The sequence below is a fragment of the Rissa tridactyla genome, chromosome 11, assembly GCF_028500815.1.
Source record: "Rissa tridactyla isolate bRisTri1 chromosome 11, bRisTri1.patW.cur.20221130, whole genome shotgun sequence".
Classification (NCBI taxonomy): Eukaryota; Metazoa; Chordata; class Aves; order Charadriiformes; family Laridae; genus Rissa; species Rissa tridactyla.
Window position 1 is genome coordinate 7,863,520 of NC_071476.1, and position 19,469 is coordinate 7,882,988.

The 19,469-nt window shown below is 44.1% G+C and overlaps 1 long non-coding RNA gene across 1 annotated transcript; it reads left to right on the top strand.

Annotated features, from left to right (window-relative positions):
- Positions 1-4,376: 4,376 nt before the first annotated feature.
- LOC128916360 (uncharacterized) lies at positions 4,377-16,638 on the top strand. Its single transcript, XR_008468944.1, has 5 exons — positions 4,377-4,636; positions 8,794-8,895; positions 11,194-11,407; positions 13,238-13,391; positions 15,291-16,638. It is a non-coding gene; the product is annotated as an uncharacterized LOC128916360 (long non-coding RNA).
- Positions 16,639-19,469: the final 2,831 nt, after the last annotated feature.

Below are 19,469 nucleotides of genomic sequence, written 5' to 3' on the forward strand. Positions count from 1 at the left end.
AAGAATTAGGTTGGAAGCTTTCAATCTCAAAAAAAAAAAAGAGTATGTGAGCAGAAAGTGCATTAAAACATACATTCTTGCCTCCTGTTCGCTTTGCCATAGTGACACATGGTATACAGAATAAAAGTAGTCTCTCTCCTTGCTTCTCTATATATTTGTGCCTGTGTGCCCATGCACATACCCACCAAGCTCCCCACACAGCACGTAAGAGAGAATCTGCTCCGTGGTTTTAAGGAAAATGTAGTTTCATAGCCCTAATGATCAACAGCTGGGAAAACGCATGCTTTTCTCCTTCATCTCTAAACTTACTTGAAAGATTTTTGTTTTGTGGCTTTACTGGGTGACTTTCCTGATGAACTGATTTTAAAAAAAATAATTTAATTTCTTCGAAGACCATAGTGGTTACCATAGAAATACGTTAGCTGCAAAACAAGGAATAATTAGTTTATGTTTGTTCCTTTGTGTCTCTTAATTTCTTCCATTCAGGATTTTTAAGCGTATAATTAAAGGGATTATTCAGCTTTGTGATTATTTCCCCCCCCCCCCCCACCAAATTCATTTAAAGACAAAACTCTGATGTCTGTAGAGCATAAATAATAATGATTATATGTGGTAATTAGTCCAACCTGTTTGTCCACATAGCAGAAAACAATGCGTCTGCTGTCGAAAGCCTGCGATGCTGACTAGTGGTCACTCGCAGCTTCGGCTGCGGCTTTCCCAGTTATCTATCTCATCCCTTATGGCTACTCAGCTAATTACCCTTAACAAAACATGGTTTGGAAGTGGGTCTCTCCGGAGCACTGCAGGACACCTTCTTGTGTCATTCAAGTTCTGGGGCAAGCTAAATTTGACAGGAGAGGCATCAGCTGGCTCCAGAAGCCTCTAAGGTCAGGTGGCAGTTGAGCAAGGACGGGGAGTGTTGCGACACCGGGGTTTCGGGTAGTTGTTTAACACCTCTGCCCCGTCAGGATTTGCCGAGTAGGCAAAGTTCCGCCTGTCTGTGCGGAAGGGCTGAAACTTGTAGGACTTCTCCAGCAACGCTTGTGATGGATTGTTTTTTTTGCAAACTGGCAGTTTTCCCTGAACACAGGACAGGGCGCAGGAGCCCTTCAGTTCAGAGTAGTTCAGAGGTTAAATCTCTCTGCAGCAATCCTCCGTTAGGAGAAATGCTCTTTCTTTAAAGCTCCAAGATGAATAGCAGGAATAAGAGTCTTATCCCAGAGCTACACAGTCCCTTTCTCCAGTCCAATCAGTCTGGAAATGTCCCGCGCTAGGTAAGGGAAAAACAAGAGCAGGATTCCGTGGCACATGAGACCTGCAGTTTGGTACCTGGGATGCTGCCCATGGAGATGAGGGGTACGGCCCCCCCATCCTGGCATCCTGAACCTGTATCCTAACCTTTGCACTTTTCTATGGAAAAGAGAAGAATGCTGCCGCTACCTGATCTGGCAAGAATATTCCAACTACTCTCCTGGATCCAGCCTTTCAGGAAAAAATAATAACAATCCGTGTCATGTGGCTTTCGAGGACTTAGATCTGAAATAGATTCTGAGATGCTTTTGGCCTAGGCAGACAGGCTTTGGGTATTTCATCACCTGCAAATGGATGGGAATTTTGAGCATTACTGTTTTGGCTGTTGGCTTTTAAAGTCTACATTAGTCCCACTTTATGCCTCTTGTTCCTTCTTTGACCATAATTTTCAAGCTTCTCTTTCTCTCAAGCATTTTACATCCTCCATATCACCTGGGAAGAAGTCAATTCACTTTTTTTTTTCCCCCCCCAGAAAATGTCACAAATTACTCTTTGTGTGTGCATGTGCTATATATATCCTGTGTATGTGTGTATATATATACATATATGTGTGTATCTGCTTGTGTGTGTGCTTCTTGCCAGGCTAGTGCCAGCTATTTGAGAGCCTGATGCAATAGGAATAAAGTTCATCTGAGCGTCCTGAAACCCATTTTCCACCCTGCTTACCCTGAACCCACCCACGCCTTTATCTCAAAATACAAATACAAACCTCAAAATACAGCTATTTATTTAAAGGCCTAAATATGATCCCAGTTAACTACAAAAGCGAATGTCAACGCTCGAGCTGCCCGGGCTGTGCTGGGACGGGCCCGCGGGCTGGCGCCGCCGCCAGTCACCCCACTCCCGATGCGAGGGCTAATTGCTAATTGCCTTTTCAGGTGTTGCCGGAGCCCCCCTTGTCCGTCCCCCGCCCGGTCCCCTTGTCTCCCTCCCTGTCCCTTCGCCGCGGGGGCGGAGGCTGCGGGGGAGTGCGGGGGGGGGGACGGGGGGGACATTGGGGCGCCCCCTGGCGGCCGGCGGCGGGCGCTGCCTCCCGCCCGCCGCCGGGCTCTTTCCCACCTGGGCTATCAGGCTGAAGGACCCCGGGGAGGCGCGTTGGTGGCCACGGCTTCCTTTGGGAGCGATCCTACCGCTTGTCACGGCCTGTTTCCCACAGCGGGTGTTCGAGGCGAGCGTGTGGCAGGGCTCGGGGTGGCCCCCGCCTGAGGGACACCGCTGGCAGCGTGGGAGCTCTGCTCAGGGGGGTGCAGGAGCCGCCCCGGCTTCCAGCGATCAAGGAGCAAAGCGCAAATCTCCCTGCTTCTCTCTGGCAATGCCTTCAATGAGTTCTGGTCTTGTACAAACCTAATTTGCACTTTGACATCGCCTCTGATATTCAGGACTTAATTTCCAGTGGTTTTTTTTTTTAATGTTTCGCATACATGCGCTGTCTGCTTTAGCTTCTTGAAACACAACATTAACTTCCTAACGCAAGGATGACTTTTTGGTAATAGAATATAATATCCGGGAACGGACATTCAGGATAGAGCATTCCACTTAATGCAATTCTTGCACAATTATGAGTTGTTTACCTTAAACATTATTCTGAGGAGTAATAATAATTAAAAAAAAAAAGTAAAGAAAATTCTGGTTAATAACCTGGGCAAAACAATTATCCTGCTAAGACTCTTTATTGAATCATGTATGCAAACCAGAGAAGATTTTCATAACAGATGTATTTAATCTTGATGCAATGCTTGGTTTTAACCCCACAGTGTCTTGCAATTCAGACCGAGCGGGACAAGTTCTGGTGTGCTTGAATAGAAGAGAACGAGCCAGAAGCCTCTGGGATCACAAACAAGACTTTGCTATTGTGGAAGCCCCTCAAAGTCTTGTTATTGTCCAATAGTAACCATAATAATGAAGGCTTGGGAGATCATTTATGTAACAGTTCAATGGCTTGGTTAGTTTTCATAACTGTTTGCAACAGGCTTTTTTGGAAGCTCTCCCGGTGTTTATTGAAACAAATGTCAGGGCGACACTATTGTGTTGTTTGTGTCCTAGATGTAAACTCTGGCAAAAGGAGAATAATCTAGTGGCATTCGTTGCTCCAGTGTTTTAGCCTTCCAGGGAGAGGGCAGCATCTGGCGGCTCTCCCTGCTCTTTGGTTGTTACTCAGAGTAACGCCGCTTATACTTGGCTCCTGCTGCCACCAGCAGTAGTGGTCAAGTGTCCCGGAGCACAACAAAAGCTCGAGTCTGTGGAACTGCGTCAGAGACCGGCCACGTGGAAGCAGAGATATCAAGAAAAGGCTCCCCTAAAAGCGAGTGCGTTAGACTTTACTGCATCGTATTCCATAATGTGGTCAGGTATAAATAGAGCACTAGATCTTAGAGCTAGCAAAGCACTAGCGGGTCATGTAGACAATTTTCCTACTTCACAAAGGAAGATTCTCCTTGCCGAATATTTATTAGGGCTTTATCGTGCTTGCTTTTGAATTCTCCAGTGAAGGAGAATTTCTACAAATGACCCTTTTGCCCCTAAACTATTTCATATTCTAATTTTCTTCTTTAATTTTCTTTCTTCATACTGAGTCTAAATTTCTTTTTATTCACTTTCCTATAATCGCTCGCAGTTATCCATCCTATCCCATCCTGAACGCTTCCCTCCTCTCTGTAAAGCTGATACCTGTCAGATATCCCTCGACTGTTTCCTTTGGTCAAAGATATACATATGCAATTCCTCTAATCTTTCCTCCACCATCCCTTCCCTCAGGCTCTTCATTATTTTGCTAGCCCTGCTCTGAGCTGCTTCCCATTTCTCAATACTATTTTATGATGACTTCTGAACCACTCGTGCTGCCTTCCTGACATTATTCTCTCCCCTGCCCACGTACACGCAACCCACGGAGGTCGTGTTTTGGGTACAGACCTGGCTGATTCCCCCTCTATTATTTAAGGAAGCTTTCACGACGAGGGAAAATACCGTGTTCCACTGTGTAACCAGATACTCTGTAAACGGGAGGGTGGCATGTCAAACACTACCTGCAGTTAAATATTTACCCAGAATAAAACATTAGTGGCAAACATGACTGATGAGGGAAGAGGAGAGTTTTTTCCTGAGCGCTTAAAAATCCTTTTCTGAAGACTCCTCTAGTGTCTGAGATCTTTCTTGCTTGGTTCTTTTGCAGGCAGGAGCAGAGAGCAGGAGCAGTTGCTGAGACACAGCTATAAGTCATACAACTTTTAACATCGCTGTTTATTCTCCATCGATATTGTCTGCAGAAGACCAGAGTCTGTGCTTTCAGTGTGTCTGTCTCCTACGTGCTGGGATTCCTGCTATTATGGTATTTCTTGCGACAATAACGGAATGCGATGCATTTCTGATGGGGTGTGGTGTATGTGCCTGTGGTGGTGTTTTAAGGGCTTTTAAGCTTATCTGGAAAATAAGCAGTTAGAATCTGCAAGTCAACTTGGTTTGGGGTAGGAACATTTTGAGACTTGACTTTGCCTTAGTCTCTTTGATATAACGTTCAGGTTTCGTTCTGTAATGGCCAAGGAAGATTGGAGAAATATATGTTTAAGAGTCTTTTTATAGTAAACAAATTATGTTAATATGTAGAACAGAAAACAACTTTTAAAACCACTAAATGCTAGTAGTGAAATACAGTGACCACCAAGTATTTCACTTCTGAAAATAGACCACCAGAGAACTATATTTCAAAATGTTTTGCCGGCTGAGCGTCTTTCTAGAAAGTTAGTCTTTACAAGAACAAAAGAAAAGGCTTGAACAATAAGTCTGCATGAAATAATTGTGTAAGTAAATATCAAGCTAGTTAAGGGAGCAAAACCTGAGTGAACCTCACGCACACAGTGTGTGTGAACAATACGCCAGACGGTGACTGAAACGGGTGGCCAGATCCTCCTTTGGGATAAATCATTGGTGTAACGTGAGGATTTGGCCCAGGGTTTAGGATTACAATGTCTCGCTCCTGGTTGAAGCGCGGGATGTTCCGTTGGTTGTTTACCTTTGCTTTGACCAATGCTGAGAAGAATAAGGGAAGGATACAGGCGGAAGGCAGGAACTCCTGGGACAGCAGTTGCTTCACTCAACATGCAGAAAAGGAATTCATTCTGCTCCCTGTTTAGCAGTTATTGTTACTCATCCTTTTGCTACGTAATTTATTCTTCTGTCTTAGTGCTTGGAAAAGCTGGTCTCAGAAATGACCTCTCTATAATTGAAAAAACCTTAATGTTCTTGTCAATGCTGAGATGTTTTATTGTTGGAGCAGCTTCTGAAGGTGGTGGGAGAGGGTAAGGGACAGCCAGATGGTGGGTGGGAGTGGAAACAGGATGACATAAGATCTGAGAGATCTGTCAATGGTTGGGTTTTTTTGTTGTTGTTGTTAGACAAAGGCTAAGACAGAAAATATGAGCCCAAGTGCACCATGGAGATCCTTCTGTGGAAAAGTACTTTGTCAGTGGAGCTCCATCCTTCTGGCTCAAGCCAAGCCAGTTCCTGGAGAACCGTGTGGGTTTGTAAGTGAAAAGCAATCAAGGTGGACTCTTCCCTGTTCCCACCGTAGATCTCTGTCAGCAGACTGGTATTGCATCATTTCTGTGGACCTTCTGGGCAAGGTTGGCCACTAACTGTTGTTGAGGGTTTAAAAATCCAGAAAATTGTATCATTACAACATCCATGAATCTGCAGTTGCATTGTGCTTGGTTAAGTGTTTGCTTTGATCTTCCCAGAGAACCTAACCATAGCTACCTGTTTAATAAGCAAGGAAAAGAATTCTCAAGTTTTCTGACCCATCCCCTGAACCACTCCAGGAAAAACTGCCTTTTTTCATTCTAGTGAAAAACTTTTTAATCTATTCTTAAAGACTTCCCATGATGGGAGCTCTACAGCTTCTCCGATCAGCCTGTTCCAGTGCTGCTCTCTCCCTAAAGGGTATTCTTAAAGTCTCATCAAAGTTTTTCTTGAGAAAGTTTGCCTGTCCACCTCATTATATCATCTATGGATGTGTCCAATAAACTATTTTCTTGTTTAGATGCCTTTTACGACTGTGATTGTATCGTTCCCTTGCTGGTGAGCAGGGGCTCAGTGTCAAGCTGAGCTCAGAAACCTCGATTTTCTTAGTCCTCTCCTAAGGGCCGTATTTTTCATGTTGCCTGATCATTCCTCTCTGACTTTGGCACTCTCTCCAACTGCTCCATAACTTCCTTGAAATTGAAACCCCGACGTGGCTGGCTGGCACAGCTGGGACTGCACTGGTACCAAACACAGCTAATGCATTTCATCGTGTGCCCTACAGGAAATACTGCATAGTCACTTTTTTTGAAACAACCTGCAATTATTGACTCCTATTCACTGTAACCCTTTCACAATGTGCATCTGCAGGTGATAGTGCTTGCTCCTTTCATTTATGATACTTATCCATATTGAACTTCATCCGTTTTTATTTCTACCATAAAGATCAAGTTGAACTTCAGTCTTGTTCTCTGATATGTTTGCAGTGGCTTCCACATTCGCATCATCTGCAAATCTAAACATGTCCTTTCTGTTTTATCATCCCCGATTTCAGGGGAAAACGTTGAACAGAATTGGATCCGAGACAGTTTCCTGCAGAACTTTGATGAATCAACTTGATAATGAGTTGTTGACGTTCGCCTTCTGGGTATGGCTAGATCCCCAGGTTCCTGGGAAGGGATAGCCACTTTGGCACCCATGCTGAAGAATTGCTCAAACCTTATGAAATCGATAGGGCTAGAAGTGGCCAACTACCCCTGTCTGCTCTATCTAAATCTGACCAAATCTGAGGCTCTTTTGTGCCTGAAAAATTATGTTTGTTGCCAGTTCAGAATGGGAGTTACTGAAACCCCCTGAGGGCAAAAACATTGCCTTCTTTGGGAACTGGAAACAACCTGAGAGCCACAGTCTCACGAGATTTCCAGCTCATACAAACTAGCTTCTGTGTGGGTAGGAAGCATTGCGGTAAAGGGATCTGAAGATGAGAAGGGGCAGAAAACTTTTGAATGTAAAGTGTGAAGCAAAGCACAATGAAGTCAATGGAAACTCTCTGCCTGGTAGCTCCTGGCCATGTCAAGGGCTGTTAAAAAAGAAGAGCAGAGAAAGAAGAAAATATACTGTTGAAGCAAAAAGATTGTCAAGATAGGAGGGGAAAATAGATTTCTGTAGAAACTTTGAGGGCTGTGGAAAGATAGCCTTCCAAAGGCTACTTGGAAATGTTTAGAGAAAGCCCTTTCCAGTTAAGTAATAATTATAACACAGGACCTGAAAGAGAGAGAGAGGAGGAGGAGCAGAATAAAAACAAAACAGAAATACAACAAATTTAGCAAAACTAAACCAAACAATCTGCTGTCTCTCTGAAATGCCAGTTGTTGTGTGCCAGCCTTCCACGTTTTAGAGTTTCTGTTTTGAAAATTGACTTTCTCCTGTCTGGGCAGTGAGCACATCATGGGTGCCGTAGGGGGAGCTGCCCAGTTCTCTGTGGGGCAGGAGCCGTGGGCTCCACCAGCAGCAGGGGACGATGGAGCCGTGGGCTCTGTGTGTCTTTGGGACCCAATGCCATGCACCTTCTCTCCTGTTCTCCTCTTTGCTTGTGCATTCTGCTCCCGTTCAGCTAAAGGTGCTGTGGTGGTGCTGGTTTGGTGCAGCATTTTCTTCCAACAGATAAACGCTCTGCCTCCTGTCTTGTCCTGTGAATCGCTATGAAAAGCGGTGCCGTCGGTGCCTTTTGCGTACGTGTGTCTATATAAAAGTCTGAAGGCAGAATTTGTCTGTGCTGTAACATTTTATCAGCAGCAGGGTAGCAATCAGAGGAGAATTAGTCCCTGGCTGCTGTTTGGTTTCTAGAGCCTGTAGACTGAGTGCTTGTTACAATAATGAGAAATGCAAGTAAGCAGCATCGCATCAGCGCTTGCAGTCCCACTTTCTATTGCTGTCATCAAAGGGTTTAGGAAAGTTTGCATTCAGAGTAGTGTGTTTTTTTTTTTTTTTTTTTTTTTTTTTTTTACAATGCATATATGCATTTGCACAATCCTGTCTGGGAAATCCTGTACCGTAGATAGCAGCTTCTGGGGAAGGCATGATTTGGGTTTGGGCACGGGGTTCAGTGCTGCGGCCAGGTGAGAACCAGGATTAGAAGCAGAAAGTCAAGGTAAATTCTGATGACCCAAGAAAGACGGGTGGCTGGGAGCTGGATCATAGCCAGAAAGCTAAAAAGCAATGATGTTTTACCACCCCGGGGTATGAAGCTGATGTGGATTTTAGCCAGAAAACTGGAATCAACCCAACTCTCAAAAAGGACTTAGAGCGAACACACTTGGAGGACTGTAGAAGCTCAGACTTTGCAGATGATTCTCATTCATTTCTGCCTCTTTTTTTTTTTTTTTTTTTTTGGTTTGGGGAAGCGGAAGCTTTGTACTGGCTAAAAATAGCAGTACTTACAACCACTTACACACTTTTATTATATTGCAGGAACAGAATTATTGCTTTTAGCCTGGATTTCCAGCTACCGGAGAGTCAGTGTTGAAATCTGGAGGTGAAATTCCATGGTGATTTCCTAGAATTGTATTTCAGGTGCTGCTTTCAATTTTACCAGCCACACAATAGACTGGATAAAACTGATAGTGATAAAATTAGCGAGTAATGTGATGCGATAGAGAATCCTGAAATGGCATCAATAGGAGCCCCAGGAACACATCAAGGGGTTACAAACAGCCTCTATTGTGGCCAAAAATAAAATATTTACACAACACAGACCCTGAAAGTGAAAATCACAGAAACATTTGCTAGGAATGAGAAATTCATCAACTGAAAAGTGACATTTGCAACCTAAGAGTAACCTTTTGCTTTTAAGAGTAAGGATTTTTTTTTTATTAATCTTTCTGCTTTATTTTTCTCCTTTTTGCTTTATATTGCCCCTCCAGCCTGGAATAAAATAAAGCGAGGGATTGTCACAAAATCTTTGCAGGTTTTATAGCTCTTGCGAAATTTGAAGAAAGACGTAAACAGGAGACACTGAGCTGGCCTCACCTGAGTGCCAACTTTCACTTCTAGTGAACACTCAAAATTCGTATTTTGCATAAGGTGAAACACAATTATATGTTATATTAAAGGATCTGACTTTGTTAGTTGTGCACCTCGTTGCATGGTATATTTTGTCCTACACTTGGAGGCTATTTTAGATGTCCTAACAGTATTGAGGTTTCGGAGTACTGCTTCAAACCTCCAGGAAGGCTTAGGTAAACAGGTTGTAAACTCTCTGTACCAGAATAATCTCATCGTACCAAAGTATTGGATGGTATTTTATCATTTTCAAGGACAGGTTGGATGGGTCTCTGAGCAACCAGATCTAGTTGAAGATGTCCCTGCTCATACCGGGGGGGTTGGACTAGATGACCATTAAAGGTCCCTTCCAACCCAAACCATTCTATGATTTCATTGGACTTTACTTATCACTAAATAAGATCACAGACAAGTTTTATTATCAAAGTTGTGCTTTTTAATCCTTTGTTACAAAGACTGAGAAACCACCAACTACAGTTAACATTGAACTCTGTTGACTGTGAGGGAGGAAGACTCTTGAAGCCATCAGATTTCTTTAAGAAAGCAAAGTTAGTCAGAGTCATCATCTGGATTTTATTGGATTTATTTATTTCAATTCATTAATTTCTAGTTTGGTTGCAAAGAAATATATATCCTCTTTGGAATTGTCTAAATTTTGGGATGGATATTTAACACACGATTCCCAGAGAGATGGGGTTTTAAAATACACGTTGTAGCTATTACAAATTAATGAATGTTCTTTTAAATATTTCTGTTTTATATCTTTGCTTCCTTAAATCCTTGCCAGTATAGGGACAAAGAAAGCTTAATAAAAATAAGCAAATTGCCTTTCAGTTTGCTAGAAGTGATTGATTTCTGTGGACATTTGAATGGCTCTTCCAGCAGTGCTGGGAAACCAGTGCATGATTCTCTTGTGTCTTCTGAATTGAGCCCTGTGGTCTGAAATTGAACCTTGTGTGAGTTGGCGTAGTCCTGCTGAACTCACCAGAGCTTTTCTGATCCCCACTAGCTGCTGATGTAGTCCTTCCCCCCCCCCCAAAATGGATGCTTAGTTTTTTATAAACTGAGGCACTAGGTGTGTTAAAGGAGCATCTTCACCGCAGGCTCAACCTGAGCTCTGAGGTTTGGTAAAAACCCCACGTGTCCAAGGGCATGGTCCCCAGAGCCATGGGGACCGAGCAGGGAAGTGTGAAGGCTATGGGGGACAACCTCCAGCCAAAGCACGGGTAACACCACCTAACCGGACCCTGGCTGTTGGTTTCAGGGTGGAGAAGCCGAGTCCTGTATCAAAGCATCTTGCAGCAGCAACGGCTACTGCCGGTTGCTGGCAAGGAGCCTGGGGCTAGATCACAGCAGCAGCGTGGTAATAAAAGACAGGGAGAGGCAAAGAAAGAAAGAGGAGGACTGGTTTGGTTTGTAGTCTGGTAGGTGTCTGTTTTCTCCAGTTTGGAAAACGTTTGACTCTTCTCACCTAGAATTAGTTGGAGAATGGTCCTGTTTTCACTGAATATTCACTTGACAGCAGGGAGAAGGGGAGAACAGGGAGCAGGGCTGCTCCGGGAGCTCCAGCCGTGACCGAAGGTCCCATACAGACCCTGCCCATTAAATGATAAACCCATATTTGTCTAATTTTACTTGCTGCTTTAGTTCTGCTTAAGGTCTTCCATGTTGCAATCACCTCACTCAGTAGTTCAGAAATTATTTTTCTGCTAAAAAAAAAATAATAAAATCACGTGCTAAATGCCAAAGAAATATGCGAATCAAAGGTAGTTATTTCACTTTTCTATGTTTGGTTGTGCTTCAATGCAGGTCAAAGCCCAGAGCTGCTGTAGAACACGCCAGCACTGCTGGATGCATTGTGATCAGCTGTGACGTGTGGAAAGCGTATAAAAATGTATTACTAAAGAAGTAAGAGAGAAAAAGAGAGAAAGAGTTCCGTACACTCAAACTACGAATTTTAAAACTTTCCATTGTTTACTTATCTAATTAAGAATCTATCTCCATATAGGCACATGAACGGCAGGTACAAATATATCGAGATGTCTATCTTTGTTCCACTGTACGTTTGCCTGCAGGTCTCTATAGATAGAAACATAAAACGGCGTGTATATCCTGCTGCCTTTTGAAACTTACAGAAAATTACCAACAGTTTCTTTTCTCTAGTTTGCTCAAATGCTTGTGGTTAGATATTCTGAAAGTATAGAATTAAAAAAAAAAAAAGAAAAAGAGAAAAAGACAAAAAGATTTAGACACTTTGAAAATTAGTTGCTTTCTTAAAAATGCCCCCCCCCGCCTTTTTTTTTTTTCCTTTTAATAAGCCACTATGTAATTTTGATTATCAGCCTATTTGATAACATAAAATTGGGTAATATTGCTGATAAATATTAATTCAGAGCTGGAGCCACGTACAGTGTGTGGCACCTGATGGCTGGAATTTCAGAGGGAAGTGGTGGGGTTGGCAGAGCGGGGCTGGATTCCCTGTTTGTTACCAGGAAAGTCTGGGTATAATAAATGAAGCTTTTGCTCAGAGCACACAGAGCCCTATTCCATCTTATTAACTGTCTCAAATTCCAAACTAAAAGGACAAGTTGAAAAGAAAAAAATTTGAATAAGATTAAGAGCACTGTTCCTTGTAATTATTTTCTTCAAATAAAAATCCAAACATTTAGGAGCAGCACTTAAGCACGAAGAGTTAAATGAAAAGGGAAAATGCCTTAACGAAATTGTGCTGAATGAACATAATGAGCAGAAATCATATTTCTAATTGAATTAATCTGTCTTTCTTATATCTTGGTTAAATTTGATTATCTTCCTGATTGTCCATTAATATTCAAAATCTGCAAAGAGTATGAGCACACCTGGTCTTATTATTTGCTAAAACAAGGCTGAATCGATGGGGACAGCACTTTTGGATGTAATAATTCACATCAGTACTTGAAGACTCAAAGGAACAAAGATCTGTAATGTGTTATTTTAAGCAGTTTCACTTCGAAAATTATTCAAAAATTGGCCATAGATTAGTATTGAGTTAAAACAAACCCTTCGCTCTTGTAGATTTATGATGCTGTGGTGCTGTATATGAACAACCAGCGTTCCCATTTTAAAATTTTTTTTCCACTGCTGTCAAGTAATACTGAATGAATTCGATGTTATTTCTATTTATGAATCTACTGTTTTGTTTTTTTTTCATTCTTTATACTGTTAGGTTTTATCTTATGCACTTTTTCATTGTATAAGTTCATTTCTAATGACATTGGTATGAATTACTAAAAATAAAGTTAATGGCTTAATTCTGCTATCCTCAAATAAATGACTGGGCAATGATTTCAGTGACAGGAGGATTCCTCTAGCTTTTTCTTGTGATTTATAGCCCTGATTCAGGAACGCTCTTAAGCACGGGTATTAAATAAACCCAGTGATTTCAGGGGAATTTCAGTACCAGATCACTGGGAAGATATTGTTCGTATTGTATTTATGAGCTGCACCAGAAGAACCAGTTAAAATCCAACTGGCAAAATCCATCTGGTCTTGTGGGGGGAACAAAAAACGCCTTCACTAAATTTACAAAAATTAATATGGAAAATCATGAATTTATCTGAAAGGGTTCTATCTCAGAAATGAAGACATGACACCCAGTAGTTTAAGGGGATAATTATTTACTGAGTTTCTGTTTTCTGCTTCAAACTTACTGTTTACTACAAGTAGCTCGAGGAAGGATTTTGCAAGCTAAGTGAGTTTAGGACTAGCCCAGATCTGAAATCTGAGTTGTTATTTAGCTGCAACTGGCTAGCCCTGTTGTAGGGAATTGTTCTTTTCCTCAATCTAATGGTTTTAATTTTCGATTTGCTTACAGCGTGTAAGCTGAGAACTTGCTTTCTGGGAGTGTTCACTGCAGTAGAAGAGGCTCACACACATCAGCTGGAAATATAAAACTAAAAAAACCAAGACAAAAATCCAAGAGAACAGGCAGAATCCAACAGTAACAGATCTGCACGGCATTGTCGTTGGTGAGTCTCTGTAGCCGTGACCCATTCCTGAGCTTGGCTCTGCAGCCTGCAAGGAGGTGAACCATTTAGCTCGGAGGTGCCACGGGTTTTTGAGAGGAGCTCACTGCCACCGTCTCATCAGCTGCGGGTTTGAGGTTAGTGATGTGTAGGGAGCCCTAAAATCGATGGTTTTGAAGGTCTGACACTGTGTGGTGCTGAGCACTGTCCCCCACCAGCTAGGGACCACCATCAGCTGGGGACCTCCATTGCTGTGCAGGACATGGCCCAGGAGAGTTCAGTTTATCTCCTGGTAGCATCTTGGTCTGGTGGTTTCATGGCAATGGATCAGGGTGTTGATGTTCTCCAAGGAGAGGGTTCCTCCTGAAGGACTGTGTCTCCTTCATCGGGTGTGTACGCAGGAACTGCCTCTGGTTTCAGTAGAAGCTCTTTGTGTGGACTCAGTCTGGGCTATAAGAGAGCTGATGGCATGAATTTGGGATCCACGGTTTTGAGGAGAGTTTTGCCTCAATGAATGAGCTGCAGCAACTTTAAGTTATTCACTTATTAAATTGTAACACGGAGCTATGACCTAGCTGCATCCCCCAATATGACTTGGGTTGAGCAAAGCTCTTGGAGGCCTCTTCTTCGGATAGTTTTTGAAAACGATGGCTTGCATTAGACTGTAAGGAAAATTGAAGCTGTTTTGTGTATGTAAAGGCACTGTAATGCAGCATTAGGGGTGGTTGAAAGGAGAAGGCATCGCAAGCGTGCGGTGCTGGAGTTGGAGATCTGCTTGTGGTGAGGAAGGGGCTGAGCAGGGCCCTTTGAGCTCTTCATACCTGGAGACCTGGGCTGGAGGGTGAGCTCCTTGGAAGGTCTTTGGTCAACTGGTTAGACTTTGTCCAAAGTTATGAGGAAAGAGAAGTTTGTAGGGGTTGATCTTTAGACAGGAGGAAGCGGTGTGCCGTTGGCTGGCAGGCTGTGTGGCAAGGGAGACAGGCTTTCAGCTGCGATTTTGGTCGATTGTTTTGGGAAGCCTCTTACAAATGGGACAATGCTCCCCAGCACCTCTTAGGGCTGGGCTGGGTATCCAGGGGCTAGTCTGGTCACCGAGGGTTCTACAGCATTCCCACCCAAATCGATTTGGTTTTATTTCTGCCACAAACCAGTCCCTACTGCTCATGCAGAATCCCTCCTGGCTCTCCTCGCTGCAGGTTGGAGGTTTGCGGCTTGCAGGAGCTGGTAAATGGGCACATTGGCATTGTCCCCTGTTCCCCAGGTGGTGTCACCTGCGGGGAGAGCGTGGCATGCAGCTGGGGCAAACCCAGGGTGTCTTAAAGCCATTTTTCTCCAGCATCTAGTTTCTTTTGCAATTGTTTGGGTAGTTCTGTTAGTGCAAATCATAATGAAGGAAAGTTTTAATTTGAGCAGTCAAACTGACACGCACACACAAAAAAAAGAAGAATGATCTGGAAAAAAAAATCCCCCAAACTCCTTTCGCCTGCCACGCAGCGAGAAATGGAAATAAAGGTGGCCACTGCCTGTACTCGACAACGCTGCGACATGTGATATTTTCAGAGGTATCTCGGGAGCATCTACCACATTTTACAGCATGTGAGGCATGTCATCTGGAGCCGTTTTGATCTCCTGTAACCTGCTCACAAATGCATATATTTCATAACAGGCCCTGCGCCCTGATAAGGATCTCTGAGTTTCTTCTGCGCGGTATCTGCAAACAATTCAAAGCTGTTCCACACAAACAAATGTGAGAACCCCCTGACCACAGACTGCCTTTAGAGCAGACCAAGATTTGATGTTACTCATATCTTCCAGTACCTGTCAGAGTTCAAACAGGAAACCTGGTTTTTCCTCTCATGTCAACAACTTCTTTTCTTTCTTTCTTTTTTTTTTTCTGAACAGGCGTTCGGCAGCAGGCTCGTGCTCGAGCGGTGGAAGTCCTGTATTTCTTCAGGACAAACAAGTACTTGCTCTGGTACGTCATTGCTGACATTAACAAGAGCTGAATATGTGGTTTTCGGTGATCCTGTGGGTGCTTCTATAGAAACGGACATATTGGCTTTGAACAATCACACAAAAAAGGAATTCATTCATACAGGATATAGGTAACGCGCAGCCGAGGGCTCGCCGCAAGTAGTGCTTTGCTTTGGAAAGGTCAGAAAAAAAATGGGTTCTCTTTCTCCTGGTGCCGCTATATTTTGTGCTTACATGGCAACACTTTTTATCGCTTCAGCCTGTTTGTCATGTATATGATATCCTGCTTGCCAGTGCCCTGGCCAAGCCATGCGAAAAGTTTAAACAGAATAAATATTCGTATTTACCGATGAGGAAATTTCATCTGAGCGTCTCAACTATTAATTCATTAACATGTCCCCAAAGAGCATGAACAAATCCTCATGTCCAGGTCAGAAATTTGGCTGTAGCCACTCATGTATGTTTTGGCACTGCTGGGAATAGGAATTAGGAATTGCAGCTGCCATACATCCCTCGTAAGCAGTCCTTGTTACTTATCTTTCACAATGCTGATCAATAAATGTAGCAAACCTGAAGCTCTCAGCACTTTCCAGTGCAGGGTTGGGAATGCTTTAGTAACATTTAACTTCACCTCCTTATGAGTGTGGGAAGTGGAAGTTTATAACGGAGAATAATTCTTGACATCGACTAATGTGTGTGACACAAAACACTCACTATCAAGGAACGGGCTAGTTCTGAGGATCGTTTTCCCCCGTTTGATTTATGCTCGACAGATGCAAAAACCATCTCAAATACAGCTGCGTTAAGAAAAGAACACGCAGGCATTTCCATGACTTTCATCTTGCTTTGTATTTATGTCATTATAAAACATGCTTTTGTGGCATGCACAACCGAGGGGCAGAACATCTGGTAAAGTCTTGTTACAGCAAAATGTCCATAAAGTTAAATATGATTGTTGTCATCGTCATCTTTTTTTTTTTTAAACAACAACAACAAACAGCTGGCTAATATTACGACTAGTAATAATACTGACTGTGAGTGATACATGCTGAAATGATGGTTGCAGACTCACAAGGTGGAGAGGCAGAGAGAGGTCACAGAGTTTCTCGGTTGTGGGCTGGGGCAGAGGAGTGTGCGATGGTGGGTACCTCTGCGCGGGTAGAACGGCCTTTCGAGTCACCCTCGAAATCAAACAGGCCCTTCTGGTACCGTCCTTTGTTTGCTCTTTATTTCTATATTTCCGGTAGGGTTTCTGCCCAAATGATTAAGTTATTTTGATTCCATTGCATTTTTTCCAGTAGCCGTTTCAGGAACCAAGCAAGTTGTTTAAACTCTGATGTATAAAGGCTCCCAGAAAACGACATGTGTGCTCTTTGTGTGACTTGGTGTTGGTCTTCAGCGTGCTCCCAGTGCTCAGCTGCAGACTGGAAAAGACCTCCACCTCTCGCTCCGCCGACCCAGCTCTGCATTAAAGGCTTGTAGGCCAGTGGCAAGAAGAAAGGAATTATTTGCATTTAGTAAAAGAAAACTTTCATTTCTAATTTGCTTTCAAGCTCTTAATATTACATGAAACTTCAGTGAAAAAAAATATTCCTAGTATGGGCTACTTATAACCCTGATTCAGAAGAGAAACCTGTCCTTAGTGTACATGGCTAAAGTCCATGCTGTAACATCCTGCTGAATAAGGGAGTACCTGTGGTTCAGATCAGCAGCTCCTATAAGAAATGAGTATTAAAGCATAGAATCATAGGATAGTTTGGGTTGGAAGGGACCTTTAAAGACCATCCAGTACCACCCCCTGCCCTGGGCAGGGACACCTCCCACCACACCAGGTTGCTCCAAGCCCCGTCCAACCTGGCCTTGAACCCCTCCAGGGATGGGGCAGCCACAGCTTCTCTGGGCAACCTGGGCCAGGGGCTCACCACCCTCACAGCAAACAATTTCTTCCTGAGATCTCATCTAAATCTCCCCTCTTCCAGTTTAAGACCATTCCCCCTCGTCCTATGGCTCCCCTCCCTGATCCAGAGTCCCTCCCCAGCTTTCCTGGAGCCCCTTGAGGGACTGGAAGGGGCTCCAAGGTCTGCCTGGAGCCTTCTCTTCTCCAGGCTGAACCCCCCCAGCTCTCTCAGCCTGTCCTCACAGCAGAGGGGCTGCAGCCCTCCCAGCATCTCCGGGGCCTTCTCTGGACCAGCTCCAGACCATGTCTTTCCTATGCTGGAGGCTCAAGAGCTGGACAACCATTTACAGAGTGTTTAGAAGGTCCTAATTATTTGCCTTCTGCTTTACAAAATAGCTGCGTGTATCCACTCGTTTGACACCCCACGTTCTCCATAGGATCTTCATCCGCTGACTGTGGCTCCCCGGGGGCTGAGCCTGACTCTGAGGATGCTGGTGCATGAACATGGGCTCTGCAGATGTGGCTGGCTGGGCTTCCCTCGCTGCGGGGTGACATTACACAGGGTGGCAAGAGACAGGCTGACGCTGGGAGCCGGCCGGCGTCATCTGGGTACTGATTAAAAGGATTAGTTCTTGGTGCTCACGTTCCCCGAAGGCAACTGAATGCTCCGTGTGCACCACCACATTCAGAGGTATCTTCACGAAAGTGCTGCTGATGCCCGCTTAGTCAGGGGTGTGATGAACTGCAACTAGGTAAATACAAGTAATTACAGTCAACTACTCTTTTAGGGCAAACTGGGCTTTACCCAGTAATTGTAGATATTACTCTATGCATACAGTGGTGTGTATTTTTATAGTTATGAAAGCTGAGTAGTAATTGAATGATAGATTATTGCTACTAGCTGTATATCAGGGAGAAAACAGATAATTTTGTTGCTTTTTCTTGGCTTCTGTTACAAATAAGAGAACTGATCACTCCATAATATTTAGAAAACAAATGGGTTCACCTTGCTGGAGGGTAGCCTGTGCGTTAGGAGCATATGCTCATGTAACCCAGCATCCATAGCAGTTGTGATGCACATACGCATTTGGATTTATGGAGGGTTTCAGGCTGATTGAACAGACGTATGGAGAATGTAACACGATGCTCTGGAGAGCGGCACAGCTTGGTCACCCCAGCGATGTGCAGGGAGTGTTCCCCGAGCTTTGGATGCCACCAAATTCAGCTCCCACCAGCACAGGCAAATCCTGGGTATGCAGTTACACAAAAAGTGACTATTTGTAACTACACTTCGTGCTTTTGCTGGAGTCACATTAAGGGTAAATTGCCACCCTGCCTGGGTGATGGTCTCACGGGTGAGTCCTGGGAGGTCTGGCATGTAGATTGCCAGACATTCAAGGCCAGGCTTGATGAGGCTCTGAGCAATCTGGTCTAGTTAAAGATGTCCCTGCTTACTGCAGGCGGGTTGGACTAGATGACCTTTAAAGGTCCCTTCCAACCCAACACATTCTATGATTGCCACGTAGATGACAATTCTTTTGGACTCTGGGCTGGATTTTATCTGTTTGAAATGGAAAACTCTCTACCAATATCCTTTTATTTAGCTACCTGTAGTATTTTATGGTACAGAAGGCAAAGAGACTGGCTGCTTGAATTAAATCTAATGTTTTCCAGATTCTTTCTCAGACTCTGCAGGGTAATAGAAGGCGATTTGCTGGGGACCCCATAACCCCTGAGGGAGCTCGGCATGGGGCCAGGGCTGGTGCCCACGTGGCAGCAGGTGGGTTCCCTCGGGAGGGAGTGCTGCTGAGCTCCTCGGGGGCTGCCACCCACAGAATCACAGACTGGCAGGGGTTGGCAGGGACCTCTGGAGATCATCTCATCCAACCCCCTGCCAGCGCAGGGTCACCCAGAGCAGGTGGCACAGGAACGCGTCCAGGTGGGTTTGGAATGTCTCCAGAGACGGAGACTCCCCCACCTCTCTGGGCAGCCTGTGCCAGGGCTCTGCCACCCTCAAAGGAAAGAAGTTCCTCCTCATGTTGAGATGGAACTTCCTGTGCTCAAGTTTGTGCCCGTTACCTCTTGTCCCGTCACTGGCCACCACTGAAAAGAGCCTGGCCCCATCCTCCTGACACCCCCCCTTTAGTATTTATGAGATCCTCCCTTAGTCATCTTTTTTCCAGACTGAAGAGACCCAAATCCCTCAACCT